The 15,976-nt window shown below is 34.3% G+C and overlaps 1 protein-coding gene across 1 annotated transcript in view; it reads left to right on the top strand.

The window, feature by feature from the left end:
- LOC144441907 (arrestin red cell-like) overlaps positions 1-15,976 on the top strand; it is a 110,503-nt gene that overhangs the window by 61,738 nt on the left and 32,789 nt on the right. The window lies entirely within an intron of this gene.

Genomic DNA, 15,976 nt, shown 5'->3' on the forward strand with positions numbered 1-15,976 from the left:
TCAGCAGTCCAGACACGTACTTATTCTTGCCAGAGAGGGCAGTGTTCCACAAAATATTAGAGGTGGGCGAAAATTTAAAATAAATTATTTTATGTTGGAACTGAAAATTTGCTTTGGATGTGTGCACGAGCTACATGTATGCAGCCTACAACTTTGTGCACCAGTGTTTGAGTCATGTGTATGTCATTGGCCAATCAGCAACCTGATAGTACGACTTTACTTGAGAGGTCAAGGGTAAATTGTCAAGTACTGTGTTTTGTCCATATTTCATGACAGTTGTATGAAACAAGTCTCCAAAATGTACACCGTCCCGTGAAATACTTGACAATATTGATCGTAGGTTTTATTACGACTAGTACTACTAGTGTAGATACATGATGTGGTATCACATAATCTTTTCACCCTGTCCAGCTCCAGGAAAGTCATGAACCAAAAGTTGTTTATGCAAATGAGTAAACCCCCAAAAGTTACAATGATGTAAACAATTGTATAAGTCAGGCCATACCATATTTGGACATTATGTAAATGCCCCAAAACACACCAACTTACCATTGGGCAGAATTCTGTGATTGATTAAACAAAGAAATGATGTTAATTACTGCGTGGGTGGCTTTGGTCAAATTTGAAATTTTATCACAGGATCTCATTGAGCGAGACGTAAAGAGAGATCTTGAGATTTGATGCACGGATAGTCAGTAGACTAAGCTTCTATGAACTGAACAGAGGGATTGCATGTAGTTTCCAGTAATTGTTGTTTTCAAGGCAAATCCCTGTAGAATTAATTACTATCTTGTCAAATATCCCATGACTCCAATTCTATTCAGACAAATTATACCAAGCTTGCAATTACTGTCAATCTACCCTTGTTTGTAATATTTACTTTAATGAGTAAGAATGCTTCATCAGGTGAAGTGTTCATCATTTTTTTGTCCATGCCGAAACCGTCATCCATTTTGATCCAATGCGTACTTCTCAAGTTATTTGTATTAAGAGGCTTGCAAATTACACATTCAGCCTCTAATAACCCTTGTTTGTGATATTTAGTGTAGGTATTTAAAGATAAATTGCTTCTTGCAGTGAAATGAGTCCACTTCTATTACATTTGACAGCAAGTAAATAAACTTGAGGATTTATCCATTGCAATAACCAGTCTCATTACACTTCCTATCTATACTGCTAGCACCTGTCATCAGTAACTGTCAAGGCCATTTCCAAGCCAACCAATTTGTTTTCTTCAAACAACTCTTGACTGAACCTTTGGTTTGAAGGGCTACAAGCTGAGTTTGTATGGTTTTTTGGGATGTAATCCCCCACCCCTCCCCTGCATATTCTACTTACCTATCAATGTGTACTTAATCATCACTCGCAATTGACTGAACTCAAACCTGGTATTAGGATTTAACTTATAAATGATCCGATGACATAATTTATTTATACAAGTCATGTATATATCAAAAAATGTACAGGCACTCTCTACTATACAATCAACAATTCTAAAAATGACAACACAAGTTGTAATGTTAAAAAAAGCATGCATCGACATTAACATTATACTAGAATAGTTTCAATGATGTTCTATTTAAGTATTTTCACTTGAGTAAAAAGGTTATAAACTCAGCTTGTGCCACTTTAAGGAACCATAACCTTTGTATCCATGGTGTTGTATTTGTGTGAGCAGTAGTTAGTCTCTGTTATCCAGACTCCTCGTTGTTTGGGGCTACACCTGCGTAGCGAGAGTTGGGGATATTACAACATCAGTGATTGTTACAAGATGGCTGCATAGAGAGACTGACCCACAACATGACCTCTGTAATAAAATCACATGGTAGCAACTCTTGCTAAGCATATATATATACTTTTGGTTAATCTCCTAACAAAGATGGTTTTCAAATGCTGATTGGTACATTTATAACTTTCATCTGTGTCTGTGCAGGTTTTCTCAAAGTCATGTTTGACTTATCATCTGTGTATACGTACTTGTTTCAGTTTCCATAGCCTTCAATTACCACATCAATGGTGACTCTCATCTGTGTCTGCCAAGGACTTCTCAAAATAACTCCTGACGTATCATCTGTGTACCTGTACTTAATCTGTTTCCGAGGCAACCAATTCGTATTCTCAAAATCTCTCATGATGTTTCATCTGAGCCCAAATTTGTATTTATTATCTACATGTACGGTCCATGGACATTGATTAGTTCCTACGAACTATTTCCATGGCCCTCACCAGAAATGTTTTATCCGTTGCTTTCAAAGTTTGTGTATATATTTTTCTCTTCTGGTGGAATAAATTTCAATTCAATTCAATTCAATCTGTGTATACTGTACATGTGTTTTCAGGTTCTTAGCCTTCACATATACACGTCGTATACAAACTGTTGTTTCCTTTCAAACTCGTTTTCGAAGCAACCGATATGTTTTATCAAAAGAATTTGTGACTTACAATGTATCAATTATATATACCTATGATATTTTCAGATGCATGTAGCCTTTGCATCAATGATAGCTTTCCTTTGTGTCTGCCCAGGTCGTTTTTGACGAAACCAATTTTGCATCAATGATAGCTTTCCTTTGTGTCTGTTCAGGTCATTTTAGACTTGAACTAATTTATGTACTCCAACAAGCTATGACTTATCATCAGTGTACCTACTTTATAATATGTATATTATTCCCCAATATTTTTCTTCATTCAGCCAAGTGACCTAAGGGGCCTTGTCACTAGCAGTTACTCAATGAGTAAATGACAAACCCTTTGGTCACAAGTATTTGCTGACTGAATTAAGAAAAATATTACGGGAATAATACCTAATTTTAATTATACTCCGTTCAGCACAATTTCTGAAAACTGAGGATAAATAAGGGTGATTGGACTCTTTTGCACACTGCAGAACCAATGACAGGCTGTCATGATAATATACATGTAGAACAACAAGGTATAAAATCCACATTTTCTGTTCACAGACAATAACATGGCTTGTGTGGGGTATAATATATTTTACAGTCTATACTATAGCCTTTGTATTCCAGATGTCATTGATAATTCTCATCATCACCTGTCGTCAAGGCCAGTCTCCACGAGACAATTTGTTTTTCTCCAAACCATTCATAACGTTTCATGAGTGGTACAGTACATGGAATTATAATGTGTTTTCAAATCCATAGACATCCCATTAGTGATGATAACTTGTCAAGGTTACTACTATTTGGAAAACAACCAATTATTTTCTCAACACAGTTCATGAAGTGAGAATCCCTGTGACATGCAAGTGTGGTGTGTTAATAGGGTATTTGCATGAGTGCTTGCAGTGTTCTCTGTGTTTCTATTTTCACAAGTGTGGCGAGTGGCAGTGCAGTAGAAAACACTGCAAACATGAATACAAATATCCCCTAAGTACCCACACTGACACTTGAGTGACATGCCAGGGTTTTGATAAGTTTCCGTACAAATCATAGCATGCTTTTGTGTATACATAGGAAATGGTTGCAACATCATTTGCATATCATTTGCATATAGATGTATTATAATAATAATAATGTTGTTGGTGTTGCACTGCACTGCAAATACCACTTACGTGTGCACTGTTGCAATTAATCACAGATCAAATGTATAAATTGTATACGATACAATATATTTAAGATCCATTACCTCAAAAGCCATGATGATAACTCTTATTATTTGTCCAGGTTAGTTTTGAGCAACCAATTTGTTTTCTAATAAGCAACTCTTGACTATAGCATTAAGGTGGAGTGTTTTTACATCAGTTCTGAGCATTACTGTACAGTTGTTATTCTAATGCATGTATATGTCTGTCAAGGTCGTTTTCTGAGCAACAAAGTGATGTTCTCAGTAGAGTACAACTCATGGCATGTATGTACCTAGATACATCTACTTTCAGTTCCAAGGCTTTTGTATCAGATATTTAATATAACTCTCATTTCCTGTCCTGGTCACTTCTTCAGGCACCTTGCCAATTTAGATAATTGTGGCGATACAATTAGAAGAATTAGCACAAGTGTTGGCATGGTGATAATATTAAATTCAGAACAGATTTGTGTCCTTCCAAGGGCAAAAGCCTTGGCTTGGCTTGGTGTAGAGAACTAAATAACACCAAGACAAGTCTCTGGGCTGGAGAGCTTCTTGAGATAGTAACACCAAGACAAGTCTCTAGACTAGACTTAGTCTAGCTTCTTGAGATATAGTAACGACCTATTTTGACAGAAAATCATTCTTTTGGACGTAACTTGAAAAGCACCGATGGGATCACTTTCATTTGAACAATTTTCCATCTACACATCATACCAAATTTGATATCAATCAGTTTCTCTCTCACACACACACACACACACACACACACACACACACACACACACACACACACATTCATACATACATACATACATACATACATACATACATACACACATTCATACATACACACATACATGTATACATACATACACACAAACATACATACATACATACACACATACATGTACATACATACATACATACATACATATGTACATACATACACACACAAATAAATACATACATACATACATACATACATACATACATACATACATACATACATACATACACACACACAGAGACAAAACTTGTCACTTATCGCATGCTGAACCTCAGTTCAGTTGTGCTAAAGAACTCGTACAAAACATATGCAACAAAGTGTAATTAAATTCATGACTACTAAATTGGACTATGAATTTGATTGATTTCAGTTATTTTATAGCCAATTTCTGAAAGGACAACTTTACATATTCATACCCGAGGCACATGGTAAAATGTCAAAATAACATATCATCTCAACATTACCAGAAAGTGTCATTATCGTAAGTTGGATGTTGTAACTAATGAAATTAAAAGCTGCATTCAAAGTATTTTTTTTGAGAAAAAAGTAGAGATATGCTGATGATAATGTATCATAATTAGGGTGTTGTACATGATGAAATTAAAAGACACCTAAAAAAGTAGGAATGTACTGATGATGAGGTATTATAATTAGGACTGTAGGGCTGATGAAATCAAAGGCCACATTCAGAATATTTTCTGTCTAAATCATATAGATATGCTGATGATGAGGTATTGAAATTAGACATTTTATGTGATGAAATCATATTCAGTATATTTTTTGACAAAAGTACGAATATGCTGATGATGAGGTACATGTATACTACCATAGTTAGGACGTTGTAGGTGATGAAATTAAAAACTGCATTCAAAGTATTTGTTTACAAAAAATTAGGAATATGCCCGCATTCAAAATATTTGTTTACAAAAAAGTAGGAATATGCTGATGATGGGGTAGCGTAATTTAGACATTGTAGGTGATGAATTTAAATATTTTTTTGAGGGATATGCCAATGATGATGTACATAGGGTAGGTCCAGATACATTTAGATTAAAATATACGATGAAACTGTGTGCAGAAAATTTATGTATTAAGTTTGAATTAATTTCAACCATTCCTTTAGGCAAAACAATTATCTACTAACATGTAGACATGTTTTCAGTTTGTCTTTACATTAGCATATATATTTTTACTCATGAAAAACAAAAAATTTCTTGAGGGATTTTTTTTGCACAATACGTTGCCATGGCAAGTTAGAGATTGTGCAGTAATTTATTTGTAAGAAGTGAGATTGAACAGTTCTTAGATATCTTCAATTCTCGGACTATCACTCGAGACTCAGTCCTTGCATTAAGTCTTATTCTAAAACATTTTTGAGACATTGAAAAAAAAAACAATGAAAATGGAGGAGTCCAACTAAAAATTGCAAAATTGCACAGTGTTAAATTTCAAATTCGATAAAATAGTCTTGAGAGTTTGTTTGTATGTTTCCTTTTGATTTGGACTGTGATTGACAGTTTAAGCTCATCTGAAAAAGTACCTACAGCTTTATTGCAGCGAAGCAAATTGCAGATTTCTTAGAAGAGTACCTTGAGTTAATGCTGTCATATAGATATATCATCAATTTTAATTAATTCTTGCTGCTTGAAAATTTATCTTCCCTTCTAATGTACAAAATATGAAGATATTATTTTTCAAACCAAAATCGATATGTCCACTTCAATATCTATCTATATATACACAGTACCTACATTACATGTACTTTTTTTATGTGGTGCATTCTCATTGGCTTAAAATCAAGTTAAGAACCAATCACCACACATTTTATATCTTGGTTTTCCAAGTACAACAATATAATGCCAAAATGGCTTGCAGAAAGGATTTCAAGAAAGATAAGTAAGAAATCCTTAAATGTTTCATTCTTATATCTTGTAGTTTATCATGTGACACAAAATCATTGTCAGAATAGATTCTATGAAAATGAAAAAAAATAGTTCTTCAATTTTCTGTCTTGTGTATTAAAGGTGTATATATTTATATTGCTGGCTATGCATAAAATGTGTATTAAAGTGGCCATATGGGTGAGGATTGGGTATTCATTTTAGATTTTCAATTAAACAATTTTATCACGGCTTCCTACTTGAAAAACCAATATGAAACAGCATAGACCAATGCCTTGTTTGTAACTCAATAAATTCCAAAATATTGATAAAATGTGTAAAAAGTTTTGTTATTGTATGCACAACAACAACGATTTTACACAATTTTTCAGCTTTTTGTGACATATTGAGTTACAAACACATACTTGGTCTATGTTGTTCCCCCATTGAATGTTCAAGTTAGTAGGAAATCATGATAAAATTGTTTTATAAATTAAAAATCCAAAATAAATACCCAATCCTCACCCATATGACCACTTTAAAACTGCACTAGCTGCAACTGGTACATTTATTTTAAAATGTTTTGTTACATGCAGGTACACTTTACTCTTGATATCGTATACCCAACAATATCGCACCACCTGTGGATATACATATTTTTGTAGCTGTACATGCGATAGATCGAATCAAATTGATTTTTGGGGCCGTACCCAAAAATCAGCACCCTCAACAATGATCACGACTTCAACCTGTTCCTGTAGTGCTTATAAATAGGCCTTACATAGACATGTACATGTATATTGACTCCTGGTTAATAATATACAGTGTGTAATTAGTGGTATTTTCAGTAGATATATGGTTGTCTGATTGGAAAATGATATTCCAATTACAATTAATATTAAAAGTTTTTAACATGGTGACATATTCAAAACCAAGCTTTTGCTCAAGATTTTAAATTGCCACTAGACTACAGATAATATTGACCACTAATTAACAGATCTCTCATGTCTTTTTAATAAGTACTTGACTGACCAATTTCTAGTGAATATATCTTTGGTTATTTGGTGGAAAAAAAACTGCATAAGAACAACAGCATGTGTCTAGAACCTCAGGGCAGTACATGTATGTCTATCACTGAAAATAGTCTGGTTCAGGAGGTGAACAAGTCTTTTTCATATTTTAATGTGTTTTGTGCATACACAATTATTTTCACTAAGTTTTGAAGTAGGAAGCTAACCAATCCTATTAAAATCTGATGTGATGAAAGCGGCTAAATGCTTTATTTACCTCTATTTCCATTGTTTTGTGTTGTTTGTTTTTGTTGTGAGTGATCACCGCCTTCCCACTCGGAACAAAAACAAACGGCACAAAATGATGGAAATAGAGGTAAATAAAGCATTTAGCTGCTTTCACCACATCAGATTTTAATCAGATTGGAGGCTAACCTGTAATGAAGCAATAGAAAAAGAGTGTTAAAAAGAGTGCAAAACAGGTGTAGCTTAGGTGTAGAAAAAAAATTGTGTGGTTCTGATTACACTCAATTTTAAAATACAAATGTAGGTTGGGTAGGTAGATTTTTTATTTATTTTATTATATTTTTTTTATGTGTGAGTGTCTAGTTCAGGTTTTCCATTGTTTTCCAAATGATCTCTGTGTTGTTTATTTCTTCCTGTCAGATGTACAGCCTTTACAGATTGGAAGAATAGTTTTATATATTGTCTTTTTAAGTTGATGTCAGTTTCCGCACCCACTATTTCTTGCGAGACTTCATGATTTTCGAGATTTTATTATTTTTCTCAAATACATTTTAAAAAAAGTTTAGGGTCAGCCTGAAAAATTAGGTGGGGTTGGGTAACCAGAACCAAACAACTTTTTTTATTTGGCCTTAATAGAAAAATGTCGACTACAAGTGAATATGAACTAGTTTACGATGTTTTATAGATAGCAGATAGCCTGACAGTTGCTAGTCAGAGCTTTTCCTGAATTATGTCAACTCTATGTATAAAGATAACAAGCCTATTTGGTTTTGTTACAAAGAAATATGAATAATGAATTCTCCGGAGATGAAAGTCTTGTGTCATGGCTTTTTAGTTTGATTTGAGTACAGCCTCTTAGCTACTCCCATGCTGCAGTAAGCTCAGTCTTATTGCTAAGGTTGGGGAGTCCGGTAACAGAAAGGGGGAATGGGGTAAAAGTGGTAGTGTTTCCCCATGGAGTCTATGGTAATTTTGTTTGGGAACCCTGGTAAAATGACATGGGAACCCTGGTAGATTTTACCTACTTACAGCCCCTAAGCAAAAACACTGAAGCTGCTTCATTTTCATAGGAAATTTTTTTTTTGAATGTGTGTTTCTGATAACCTGTCCGATCCTAATGTAACAGCCTCTGACCTTAAACATTTGTTTTAAACACTGAAAACAAAAAAGATAAGAAATTATTTGTCTCTGTGACTGTTCTGCATGTACAAATATACAAACACCAAACTGACTTCTTTGCAGGCAATGAAACTATTGAATAATGCCATTGTCATTGACATTGAAATTTTCTTTTCTCTAAAACAAGGACAAAACATGTGGGACATTTCACTCTAGTTGAGATTTAAGATGAAGAGCAAACCCACATATGGCTTTATATGTCTATGGACATCAATACTAACATAGTGTGTATTAATCAGTTAGTGTTTCAATTACTACAAGTGGCAAAGACCCATAATGGCACAACAGCCCATAATACTTCCTCAACCCATGGGAAGCATTAAATGCATTGCAGCCTTTGTAAACAGATAAGGGTTAAATCCTTCAATTGGCAACGTCTATCCTAACAGGTCCCAACTACACAATAATACAACTCGTATAATACAACTTGTAACCATTCAGAAACAAAGGGCAGTGGCAAGGCTTAAGCCAGCAACTTGCAGATACTGACTATTCACCCCATCATGACTTTTAGAGCAGGTACGACTTTACGGACAATGCATGAAGCCTTAAGGTGTATTAAAATACCATTACCTTACCATCACATATGCTTAAATGTCAAGGTTAATGACGTACTAATGATTTTGAAAGGTACTCTATCACTTTCAGTAATCCAGCACTATGATCTATTTTCTCATAACGTTTCATTGTAAATAATGTATGTAGTGAAAAACATAAACATCCCTAGTTTAGGTACAGCAGTGTCTATTCGTGCACATGTACGTTTATATGCCTTGGGGTTTCTAGCTATAAAAACCTAGCCGAAGATGCTGAAACAAAATTTCGTTTACTGAGCAGGAATATACTTGATTTTAATACAAAGGACTTTTTCATCAAGTCAACTCTGGCAAAATTTAGACAAAGTCAATGTGGTCATTGGAACATTAGATCATGGGTAAGAAATAGTGATAGGCATATATATCTAATATCACTTCCAATGTACTGTGGAGAACATGCGCAATCGAACCCATTGAATAATTTTCTCTATCACGGCCTGGCATACTTTTGCCCAAATATGGCAAGTGGCTCACACTTTGACATCTGTTTGTTTAGTGATTTGGCATTGTTAATTTCTTTGCTATTTTGAGGGTTTTTTGTGATTTTGAATAAAATAATATTTCAGTGGCAATTTATGTGATTCTGTGAATCAAATGATGTGTCCGTGCCACTATAAAGGTATATGATAAAACTTTTATGGCCCAGATATGGGTTTTGTAGACCTTAGTAGTACATGTACATGTGTACATACGGCTTCATTATTGGCCCTTCCCTCATACAATCTCAGTCCACAAACTCCATATCTCGATCGTAAAGATTATTTCAACATCATGTTTGTCAACAAACAATAAGCATTTCATACTGGTCGACCACTTCATGCTTTTCGTTCATTTTTTGATACATGATGTGATCAAGATGCGGTGTCTTTCTAATCCCAAACTTTGTGTTGAATATGGCTAATACATCAGAGTTCAGTTGGAAAACAAATTCATTCATACATCATGTAAATTTCTGCTTTGAAACAAAGTTTGTTTGAGCGTTCCCTAGTTACTGACTAGGTTTTTATTGTGCAGGGTCATGACCGAGGTGTGCTTGGACAAATCAGAGGACTGCTAGGATTTAACCAGTACTTAAATAATATTAAACCTGAGGGACAGTGAGGGTTAATGTTTAAAGTCCTACTATAATGTATACAGTCAGTTTGACATCCATAATTTCAAAACTGACAACCTATTTTTTTTCAAATCAGAAAATCTCTGATCCGCTCTACTGCCAAAATGCCAACCCCACCAGAATTGTCTGCTCGATGATTACTGCGTTCTCTTTTAGTTGCGTACGAATACAAGATTGACATCTCTTGAAATTATCATTTTAATCCATCATTAATAACCGGAAATAATCTTTTAATACCGTCTTTATAGAAATGTGAAATCATGAGTACTGACTTACCTCTCTCATTACGAAATACTAAATATATTCTAAAGAAGGATGCGGTTGAAAAAGGATAAGGATGAAAGCTTAAGGGGAATTCACAACGACTTGTCTTGTCTTGTCTTCCAGATTCAAATAAATGATTGATAGTTCTAATTTATCAATCAAGGCTTTGTGTTGCATGCTTCATGCTGGGAAGATTGTCTTCTCATCTGTATACCCATTAGACAAGTTGGGGCTGTATCGTTATTCATTTTATTACATAGAGGTCTAAAGTACAGATCTTACTGCTTCATAATTAATGATTAGCCTGGAGTCTCAGTGCCGCGAGGATTTTATCGCCACGATTGTCATTTAAGCGATGTCTCACGAGTTGTAGATGATTGTCTAATGTGAAAATAAAGTACATTTTTAAAGTACTTGTACTTTTCATGTCCATGAAGCTGATCATGGCTTTACTGATTAAATGAAAGTTATCATCCCATGTATATTAATTAATTTTAGTTCTTGTAAGAGAGTTTGAAAAAGAAGTATACACTATCGTTTTGAGTTTGAGTGTTTTAAACTGCTTTATGTGCATGTTTTTCTTTGAAATTATGCACCTACATGTAAGCAGTGATTCATATTCAATTAAATTTCCTAAAAACAATTCTTCTTGCTTTCTACAATATAAAGTACACTTACTGTAACTAGAGTGTTATTTTTCCCATCAGACAACCACCAATAATTTTCACGGAAATTGATGAATTGAGGAGTTGGTCAAAAAACATGATATATATTATATGTATATACCCATATTACATGTATGTTTAGTATATCCTCCTCGGTTAGTTCTCTCCCCCTTCCCTCCTGGTGTAGTTACTCCTCCTCCCACTATTTTTTTTGCATGTACAGGTCGCTGACCTTTATCAACAGTATAAAATGATGATGATGATGATGTACCGTTCTCTTATCAGTTACAAAGATCTGTTATAGCCCCTGATCATCAGATGAACACTCTGATGCATACCTTTATTACATGTCTTAAAGTCCCCCCCCCCCCGTGTAGTTCCCCCCCCCACTATTCTTGCATACTAGTATACAGTTCTCTTATCACATCAGTGACAATGATCTGTTACGACCCCAGATCATGAGATAAACACTCTGTATCTGACCCCAATTGTACAATGTACCTACATTTTTAGTATCAAGTACACGATACATTGCATATCTATTAAATATGTAACATAGATCTATCCATGTTGAAATACCAACAACAACTATACCCATTCATAGCAGAGCATCATATTTCTATGAAATATTCTCACATAGGTCTGTGAAGTATTTCAACCATGTTGTAGTATCACTGTCATCGTTGCCATGACAACAGTGATGGCAAAGCGTTCAGGAAATAGTGAGAAGAGCTGTAAAGGGACGAAAGAAAGCAACGATAAAGAGATTACAGGTTAAATGAAATGAATCTGTCAAAAAAACTAAAAGAAAATCAGCTCGAAATCGAAAGAGTTTGCATAGTGACACGGTTATGATTTCTGAAGCTTACAACTAACAACCCTCGAATATAAAATTATAAGAGCAATGTATCATGGAAGACTCAAAACTGATAAATCACACGGTGTAAAAAACATCAGATTAAAAAATTTAAACAAGAAGTGAAAGAGTTTGTAGTGATACGATTGTGTTTGCTCTAGCTTTTCGACACACAAAAAAAACATCAGTGAAACAGTAATAGTTCATAGAATGCTCAAATTTTATAAATTATTTAAATATGTGCAAAAGATGTCAGATTTTTATTTTCAAATTGAAATAAAATTCAAAGAGTATATACATGTACTGACACGATTGTGTTTGCTCTAGCGTTTCGACACAAAAAACTTCAATAAAACAGTAATACAGTACTTCTATAGAATGCTCAAATTTTATAAATTATTATGTGCAAAAGATATCAGATTTTTTTTTTCAAATTGAAATAAAATTCAGAGTATATACTGACACGATTGTGTTTGTTCTAGCGTGTCAACACAAAAAAAAAACCTTGAACAAAACAGGAATACGGTACTTCGTAGAATGCTCAAATTTTATAAATTATTATGTGCAAAAGGTGTCAGATTTTTTTTTTTTCAAATTGAAATAAAATTCAGAGTATATACTGACATGATTGTGTTTGTTCTAGCGTGTCAACACACTAAAAAAACCCTTGAACGAAACTGAAATACTTCATAGAAGATTCAAATTGTATAAATTATAATGTGCAAAAAGACGTTAGATTTATGACCAGATTTTCATAATTTGTCAAGGGTCTCATATTTCAGGAAGATAATAGTACAATTCTAATCCTCGGAGGATTTAGACGTAATAAACACTGACCTAGAACAATGTAATCTAGACTACTGAGCATAGAAAGAAACTGGAAAATCTATATTTTTAATGAAAATTTTGACTCGCAGTCAAAAAAATTCTTGGTAGTGAATCCCGAATTTTTGCTGATGTTTTGTCGGCATCGTCAGGGGGTGCTACAGTGGGCTATTGTTACATGTTTTGTCGGCATCGTCAGGGGGTGCTACAGTGGGCTATTGTTACATGTTTTGTCGGCACCGTCAGGGGGTGCTACAGTGGGCTATTGTTACATGTTTTGTCGGCATCGTCAGGGGGTGCTACAGTGGGCTATTGTTACATGTTTTGTCGGCATCGTCAGGGGGTGCTACAGTGGGCTATTGTTACATGTTTTGTCGGCATCATCAGGGGTGCTACAGTGGGCTATTGTCTCATGTTTTTTTATTCTGTGAGTAGAAATTTTCATTTTTTGCTACAAAGTAAGTATGAACCCAAAGTCCATGAACATTCATTGTAAGACTTACAGAAAATCTGTTATTTCTGTACGATGTAGCAATCAAATTAAAAATTTCCCTCGATACAGATTCTGAGTTTGTCAGCAGAAATAATTTCATTTTCCAAAATTAGGATACAGGAAATAAAGCATGCAAATTTTGAAGCACAAAGTCAAAAATTAATTCTTATTTTTTGTCTTAAGATGTTTATTTTTATGGTCCAGTTGTATGGAACTGCTTCTAGCAAAGGTTACTGAACACTGGAAATTTTCACTAATGACCCATTTTTGTGTATTTTGCTGGAAGACATAGACTAAAAATGCCTTGTACCAGTCTGATAATTAGTAAAAATTAGTCTTTGAGAAGGAGCTGAAGAATGTGAAATTGCAAAAGTTTCGAGTGATACAAATATTTAGGTTTACAGTATTAGGTACAGTAAAACAATTTTGTTTATTTATTTTAGTAGACCTAATCCTTTGATTTATTTCATTCATTCTTGTTTCATTCATGTTTAGACCCTGAAGATGACCTCCCATATGGGGTCAAAATGTCAGTAAAATAAAGTTTTACAACTAGACTATTTGTCGACCTCAATTATCAAACCAAATGTTGCCAATCTCAAGTCCATGTCTCCCAATTGGTTTGTCATTGTGGTGAGACCGGCTGTAGTTTTCACAACTTAACAAGCTTTAAAAAAAGTATACAATTTTTTTTATTTATTTATTCACGCATTTTCATGCTTTAAATTCAGTATAACTCAATAACTTGCGTGTGTGAGAACAAATTGACCTTGTTCTAATTTGACCCCTTGCGCAAGGTAAAAAAGCTGTTGCAGGTACCGAAAATTTGCCATTTCGCCAAATTTTTCACGTGCCAAAAGAAGTATAACAATTGTATATTATAATTTATATCATTGATTCATATAATGTAAATTACTTTTATATATGAGTGACAAACTGATAGTGATTTGCCTTTCTACTCCAAAATCTTTTTTAATCATAAAGTGTAACACGATCCAGAATTGAGTAAAGCAATATTTGTTTAGAGTTATTGAACTACAAAGTGTTATGAGTGTTTATATATGTACCTAACCCTGGTAGCTAAACCAAATATGTCATATGTGACCTAGTTCAGATATGTATGTCATTTCATCAAACATACAACAATATATTTATGATGAAAACTTGTCTGCTGTTCCCCCCCCCCCCCCATCAATAATGTTTGATAAAGTCTATATTCTATTCTAAAGCTGTTGAATTTTCACTACGTTTAGAAAATTATTTTTTCACAATTGAAGAGGTTTGTTACCAGGAATCCAATAAAAAAAGATAGAGAGGAGGAAAGGGAAAGGCAGAGAAACATGAAGAAGATAAATTTTTTAAAGTAATGAGAAACATTTGTAAAAATTAGGGTCCCCCTTATACAGTGTACATGTATGGTTTTGCATTTATCAAGAATCGAGTATTTCAAATTTTTGTGTATGATCTGTGACATTGTTATAGCTGTTATGACTACAAAGTCAGATAAAATATTTGAGTTCACATGAAAAATTTGCTCTCGGTTACAATGACATGTTTGCAGCACTGCATTCCAAATTCCTCCAAAAAAAGTGTGGTTATGCCTGGTTCTGTCATTTTAAATGGTGCCCTCTGTGGTGTAGCCTCTTTTTAGTGTTGTAGACCTTTGACCTGTGTACATAATCTGGCGCCCTCTATGGTAGCACTGTCAAGGGTACAGCATTTCTTGTGGTCTAAAACTGTTTTGCATTATATTCATATACTAAATTCTATTTGCTGTTCTATATAATGCATTCCATGGATATTATATGTTTTAATGCAACATGTACGATATTTGGGTTACGCTGTCTTGTGCCAACCCAACATCTAATGGTATACATGTACTGTGCAACTCATAGATGCCATAATATGGTATTTATTGCCTCATATATTGCCAGAAATGGCTACAGTCTGATGCCATATATGGTATTCTCAACCTCATGCAACCTCAGAAATGGCTACCTTCAAATGCTGTTTTATGGTATGCACTACCTCATATATATGTACATTCTCAGAAATGGTTACAATCTGATGCCATATATGGTATTGCTTCATACATTCCTAGAAATGGCCACAAATCTGATGCCATATATGGTATTGTCAACATCATGCAATCCAAGAAATGGGTACAGTCAAATGTCATACATGGTATCCTGTACCTCATGCATTCCAAGAAATGGCTACAATCAGATACCATGATGATATGGTTGGTACAGTCAAATGTCATACATGGTATCCTGTACCTCATGCATTCCAAGAAACGGCTACAATCAGATACCGTATATGGTATTATGCAATCCTAGAAATGGCTACAATCAGATACCATATATGGTAACTAACAGTCAGATGCCATGCTTAACCTCATGCAGTATCAGAAATGGCTACAATCAAATGCCATATATGGTATTCTCTCTTCCAGTCTCAAAATAGTTAGTCAGAT

The sequence above is a fragment of the Glandiceps talaboti genome, chromosome 11 (genome assembly GCF_964340395.1).
Source record: "Glandiceps talaboti chromosome 11, keGlaTala1.1, whole genome shotgun sequence".
Classification (NCBI taxonomy): domain Eukaryota; kingdom Metazoa; phylum Hemichordata; class Enteropneusta; family Spengelidae; genus Glandiceps; species Glandiceps talaboti.